The sequence below is a fragment of the Adiantum capillus-veneris genome, chromosome 18 (assembly GCF_014529385.1).
Source record: "Adiantum capillus-veneris isolate H3 chromosome 18, ASM1452938v2, whole genome shotgun sequence".
Taxonomy (NCBI): domain Eukaryota; kingdom Viridiplantae; phylum Streptophyta; class Polypodiopsida; order Polypodiales; family Pteridaceae; genus Adiantum; species Adiantum capillus-veneris.
The window spans coordinates 87,737,531-87,745,111 of record NC_140948.1 but is presented as its reverse complement, the minus strand read 5'-3'; positions in this window follow the sequence as shown (position 1 = coordinate 87,745,111).

The window sequence follows — 7,581 nt, the reverse complement described above, 5'->3', positions numbered from 1 at the left end:
TAGCCTACGGGCCAATGGTGAAGCTCCACGAACATGGAAAGCTTTAAGAGCTTCCATTATGAAGTAGTTTTTGGCCATTGATGCCAAAGACAAAGTACTCACCGAATGGTGAAGCTTGAAGCTCTGTCCCTACGAATCCATTCACAAACATGTAGACAAGTTTTAGGACTTACAACTCAAAGCCATTGTCTTCAAGAATTTGGATTTTGGAGAGCAAAAGCAACAATTTTGTGTGGGCTTAACTGAACTAATGGCGGAGTATGTCAACGCCCAAAGGCCACGCACCATATCGGCGGTTATACACCATACTATGGTTGGCTTCTCGAATCAATTTCCAAACGGGGGCTAAAAGAAATTTTAAACCCACAGAAAACAAGGGTTCCAATGAGCCTAAGGGGAAGGACAATGTCCAAAAGTCTCCTAAGGGCAATTCCAACAAAGTGAAAGAGAAGGGAGTTTATAAAAAGGCAAAACTAAACTCTCTCATGAGGAGCTTGAGCGTTATTACAAGGATAAGCGCTGTTTCAAGTGCGGCGAGCAAGGGCATGCGTACCGCGCTTGCCCCCAAAAGAACACCTGCCATGAGCCTCCTAGGGCTACCTTGGTCGAAATCCAAGAGGAGGAAACTCACCACAAAGGATCTCCTCTATGCCATGCTTGGGGAAACATGATGCTTTTATTCTCTTTGACCTAGTTCTACTCATAATTTCATATCCACAGAGTTGGCCACCAAGCTAGGCATACAAGCTTACGAGATGGGATATGTCCTACCCGCAGATGGTGCTTTCAAGGGGCAAGAAGCTTCAGTCACTCCCTTAATCGGGAAATTGAGGCTCCATGTCCAAAGCTAGTGGACAAAGAGGACTTCTTTATCTCTGCTCTCAAGCATGAAGATGTAATCCTAGGGGCACCATGGTTTGATCGCATGGCTGCCAATGTTAAACTCCCTGAAAGCAGAATCTCCTTTAAGTTCAGGGAAAAAGATATGTACATAGATGCTAAGGAAATGGGTAACACTATACCCATTGTACATATGCAAGCTTTCAATAATTCAATAAAGAGCTCTATTCCGTGTACATGATTTTTGTTAAAGACTCTCAAAATGAACCTAATGTTTTAGCAAAAGAAAATATACACAATCAAAAGGAATTAATTAGACTAGTTATCCAATTTTCTCAAGGGGTTTCAAGATGTCTTTGTTGACGACATCCCTTGTGAGCTACCTCTTAAACGAGTTAATGATGACCATGCAATTGAACTTCTTCCAGGAAGTTCACCACCTAACAAACCTCCTTATAGCGCTTCTCAAGCTCAACAAGAGGAGATTATGCGGCAAGTGCATGAGTTAGTTGAGAAGGGCATGGTTAGCCTAGCTCATCTCCATTTTGCTCACCTGTGCTATTAGTGCAAAAGAAAGACGGCATATATCGTATGTGTGTCAGCTAGAGCACTAAATATGATCACTATCAAGAATAGGTTTCCCATTCCACGGGTAGAAGTTACCTATTTGATAAGCTACAAGGATCGACCTACTTCAATAGGATTGACCAAAAAAGTGGCTATCATCAAATAAGGATAGTTGATCAAGACATTGTAAAGATCGCATTTTGCACTACGTTTGGTCTTTACGAGTACATTGTCATGCCTTTTGGCTTGACCAATGCACCAGCCACATTCAACCACTTGATGGAGAAGCTATTTAGGCCTCACCGAACCTTTACTAGAGTGTTCTTTGATGATATCATCATCTACTCTAATTCATTAGACGAACACAAGCAACACCTTCAGGTAATATTTCAAGTTTTAAGAGAGAATAAACTTCATGTTAATCGAAAGAAAAATGAATTTTTCTTGGAAGAGATTCAATATTTAGGTCACATTATCTCTCAAGATGGCATTCAAATGGATCCATCAAAGTCAGAGGTAATAAAAGGATGGCCTAAACCAAGGAATCTTCATGAACTAAGAAGCTTTATAGGTATGTGTGCATACTATAGACGCTTTATAGAAAAGTTCTCACTAATAGCAGGACCGTTACATGACCTAACAAAGAAAAATGTTAGGTATACATGGTCTGCCTAGGAGAACAATGCTTTTGAAAAGCTTATCTCTCAACCTGTGCTTACACTATCGGATCTCTCAAAGCCATTTGAGGTCCAATGTGACGCTTGTGGTGATTGCCTTGGAGCTGTTTTGCTTCAAGAAGGGCATGCCATAGGCTATGAAAGTCGAAGGCTCGACCCTGATGAGCAAAAGATCTAGGCATATATGAAAAGGAACTCCTCGCAATTCTACATGCCCTAGACTCATGGAAACACTATTTATTAGGGACTCCTTTCATTCTGTGAATGGATCACCAAAGTCTTAAGTACTTCATGACGCAGACCAAGCTCTCTAAAAAACAAATGAGGTGGGCAAATTTCCTTTCGCAATTTCTTTTTCATATTGCTCACATTGCTGGCAAGCATAATCAAGTAGCCGATGCACTCTCAAGACGGCCGAGAGTGAATGCGGTTTCCATAGCAAGTCACAATGATCTATCTTCTATGATAGATGAGTATACTATTGATCTCGATTTTAGAGATGTGATTTCAGCCCTTGCACTAGGGAAGAAAGAGGAACCATTTACTTTACAAGATGGTTATCTTCTCTATGGCAATAGATTATGCGTTACTAACTCACTCCATGAGAAAGTAATGTATGAATCTCATGCTCCTCCTTATGCGGGACATAGAGGGATTTAGTCTACCCTAAAGGGGATTGAAACATATTTCTTTTGGCCTACCATGAAAGCAAACATACAAGAGTATGTTTCTAAATGTGTGGTATGCCAAAAGACAAAGTCTGATAGAGGGAATCAACCTGGATTGCTTCAACCTTTGCCAATCCTTAATTCACCATGGGAGAGCATATCCATGGATTTTATCTTTGGATTGCCTAAGTCTATCCATGGGAATACGAAAATATGGACAATACTAGACAGGTTCAGTATTCAAGCTCATTTTATACCTGTCAAAAAGACTATCAAAGCCCATCAAATGGCAACCCTCTTCATTTCACAAATCTTCAAGTACCATGGCTTGCCAATGTCTATAGTGTTGGATAGAGATCCTAGAATGTCTAGTAATTTCTGGAAGGGTCTCTTTGAGAATTTAGAAACAAGGCTAAATTTCTATTCGGCCTATCACCCGCAAACGGATGGCCAAAGTGAAATAGCTAACCTAACAATTCTCGATCTATTAAAAGCCTTTGTAACGGAAGTAGATCAAAGATCCCAATGGGAGAAGTACTTACCCTTAGTGGCATATGCCTACAATAACACTGTACATACTTCCACGGGAAAAGCCCCCTGCTACTTAAGGTACACGGGAAGATCTTCGTTGCAGATGAGTATAGCCGAGACCTACAAGAATCTTTCCAAAAGATTAAGGATGCTATCTCTTTCTCACAACAAAGGCAAAAGGCTGCTGCTGACAAGCAGAGAAAAGCCCAAGCCTTTAAAGAAAATGATTGGGTATTACTCAAATTTCCCAAGGCTCGATTAAGGCACACGACGGGCAAGAATCCTACGGGACACCAAAAGTACTATGCTATGCTAGCAAAAAGGTACTATGGTCCCTTCCAGATTCTTAGGCCAATCAATGAGATGGCCTATCAACTCAAGTTGACCAACCATTTGCTCATACACAATGCTTTCCATGTGAGCCTACTAAAGCCTTACAAAGGATAGCTACCTCAAGTACCAACTATTGAAGACCCACCGGAGATCGAGGACTAAGAAGAGGTGTTGCAGCCCGAGTCCATTCTCCGACATGAAGACAAGGTACTAAGAGGTGGTAAGACTATTCGACGATATCTTATTAAGTTTAAGAATTATCCTTTTGAAGATGCTAGATGGATGCAAGGCATACAATTAAAGGATAACCTAAACCTTGACAACGCTTACAATGCTTCCCTTGAGTAAGCAAATGTACAAAGGTTAAAAATGAACAAAGTTTTTGTCATATAAGACTCTCTTTTTCTTTATTGTGCACAAAAATAAAGTAGTATGCATGCTTAGATCAAGTTTGCGGAGATGACGTCTCCCAAACACCAAGTAGAGCTTGTTACTCTACTATGGAAGATTGATAGGACTAATGTGCAGACATGCTTGCGGGCGGCAGCTTAAGCTCTCAAGCACCAAATGGACTAGTCATACATTCTAGAACGATGTTGTAGGGTAACATAGGGATCCTCTATCCGCTGGGAAAAAGGACTAATGAACATGCTTTATCTTCTTTACCCCATAGTCGAGGACGACTATGATTTCAAGAGAGACGTAATGTCATAATAATTAATATCTAATTCTCCTAAATGATTTTCTCATGTTAAACTGATCATTTAATATGGGAAGTGCCAGGGGAGAAAAAGCTAGAATATTGGTTAAGCTAGCAGACCGGCCACAATAGGGATCCAAAGGAGGGAAAATAGGGATCCAATGGGGGGGCCATCTGCAAAAGAGCAATGTGTGCAACAATGGGCTTAAAAGACCCTAAGGTTCAGTTAATTAAGATCTCCAAAATGCTAAGGTTCCAAAATTCAAAGGTTGTGTCCTAAGGTCAAACATTAGGGAAATTGGATGCTTTGTGTGTGTCCCAAAAGTCTTCATGCATCCCTACATAGGAGGGGGCGAGCCCTAGTTGTAGGAGATGAGAGATAAACTCACACACACACACACACACACACACACACACACACACACACACACACACACACACACACACACACACACACACAAGCTCCCTTTACACAAAGGGAATGAGGGACACATGTCAGCTCCCTAGCCTAGATGCCCACAAGGTGTACTCAAATCCTATTGGATGACCTTGGAGGTGGACCAATGAAAATTAGGCTAGAGTAAATCTAGTTTAATGAATTTAAAAAACACTTAAGAAAATAACCAATAAGAATTAAGCTCTCTAAAAGACTATTGGACAGTCTCCCAAGGGGTCCAATGAGCATTCAACAGCCCAATGGCTTGCCTGATTCCTATTGGCCAGGAGACAAAGGGGTCCAATGAGGGTTTAGTTGCATTAATTAATTAGCAAAAGCTCTCACAAAAGGGGAAAGGGGGACACATGTCAGAAGGCTATCACTTATGCTCCTGAAATCCTATTGGCTAAGCCTAGGGAGGTCCAATGGGGTGTCTGCATGAGCAAATAGCAAGAGGGGTCGACCAAGAGAGAGAGGGGGACTGATTTTTCAAAGGCATTATTGACTTACACACTCATAGAATCTATGTGTGAAGCAAGAAGACTCTCTCTCTGTCTCTCTCCTTCTCAAGCTTTAATGGAAAGCTTATCACCTACTCCAAGCTTGTGAGAAGGGAGGCCTACACCAACAACTCTTGGCTTTGTGATGCAAATCCAACCAAGAGCCAAGCTTCAATGCATGCTCATCTCCTCTACCATGCTAATTACTAAGCTAAGCTATGCTAATATGAGTGATTATGTGAGGAGATGTACATCTTTCTCGTAAGACTACTCCTTCTTCCTCTCAATCTACTCTCATATCCCAATAGCTCTCACCATCTTCGAAGGTGTGTGAGGTCTTGGGTCTGAGACCGTGAGGGAATTGATGTTGTGTTTGATAAGTGTTGTGCTAATTAGTGCTTGAAGTTTCCATCTTCATTGCACTAGCTAGTATTGAAGGAACACAAGGAATTGTATTGTAAAATGTCTCTCTTGATGGGAGAAACCATAATACAAAGTCTTTTGGAGGGAGGACCGGCTCCATGCAAATCCGGTCCTCAACTGTTGTCAATTGCTTAATTTCTCTCTCTTTTGAAGTATTGTTCATGCTATCTAACTAGGTGTTATACTTTTTGTTGCTCTCTCCACCCAAGCACTCTTGTTATTCTCATTAGGAATCTATTCTAATGAAATGCTCACTATGTTCATGCTATTTTCTGCTACACACAAGTTACTAGGCCATTAAATGTTACACATTCTCTCAAGCATTTGCTTAGCACTAGATTGGTAACAAGGCACTTTTATGTTCTCTTAACCAAGCAATTTCCTAGAATTATTGCAAGGGATACGAATGAGGTCTTAGAGTGTTTGATGTCCATAAAGATAGCTTATGAGTTGAAAAAACTTGGTTTTTTTTCCTGCTATGGATTCCAACTCTAGAATTGTCTTTCACATGCACTTTTCAACCTAAACTATACCAAAAAATGTGTGTCCATTTTTAATTAAATTTGCCATGGATCATCATAAAACGCCTCATAGTGAGTCCTAGAGTGCTACATAAGCATCCTTCATGATTATAAAGGTTTTATAATGCTTCTTATGCATAGATACTCTAACTATTTGAGGTTATGGGATACTTACAAAAATCGTCCCATGCATATTTGTGGACAAATATTACACTTTGATCAAATTTACAGTGTATATGAAATAGAAAGCAAGCTTGATTGTGCATACAGACTCATCCCTATATATTGCATCTTTCTTGACTTTTATGACACCTAATATCCCAAATAATTAACAACATAATGTCGATTTTTTTTCCCATTTTACCAAAATCAAAGTTAGTTTGAGTTGGATGTGTACTATGTCCAATATTGCTCATTTCCTTCAATGAACATGATCAATTTGTATCTTAGGTCCAAACCTAAGCATACAACACCAATTTGGATACAAGTATATACTTTTTAAAGAGATTGAGATGGTCACAATGTGGAAGCCAATTTTTAATTTGTGCAGTTTTTATGCTTTGTAGTTATGTCTAAAATGGTCATAAGAAAACATGTTTGGAAGTTTTTGATGCTTTGTGGGTATTACTATGAATGTAAATTACCAAGGTGCATTGATGTAAAGCATATATATGGGTAAATATGGGTGTAGTCATGCAAACACTGATGATATGTATACAAAATACAAAAATTGCAACTTTTTTTTAACTGAATTGTACACACAAGCAAAAAAATATGGGGCTATAGAAACCTTATACTTACACTAGCAACCCGTTAAAGCTAACCACAAAAATAGATTGTTTGTGTGAAAATTTCTCTATGCGGTGTAGCATGTGGTTAATCGTGAAAATATGTTGTTTTCAATCAAGTGCAACACAACTTTGGCTTTGGAAGCTTGTTTTGATCTATGAATCAAGAAATATGCATGTTACTTATTTCTCCCATGTAGAATGGGTTCTTAGCATAAAGTTCATGTAAGGACATTTGAAGCTTCACACATATACAAGGAATATTTCTCCTATGCAAGAAATATGCATGTTACTATTTCTCCCATGTAGAATGGGTTCTTAGCATAAAGTTCATGTAAGGATGCTTGAAGCTTCACACATATACAAGGAATATTTATATTTTTTCAAAACTGTAAAAGGACTCTGTTATGTTACCAAACTAGTGCTAATTAGAGAATTCTACTTTGTTCTTTGGATTTGAAAGTTTAGAGAGTTACAACCTTTCAAAAGGTGCCATTTGAATAGACACATGCCAAGGACTGTTAAAAGCAAACTCAACTAAAGGCAAGTTGTCTACCCAATTAGTATGCCTCTCACTCACATACATCCTAGGCATGT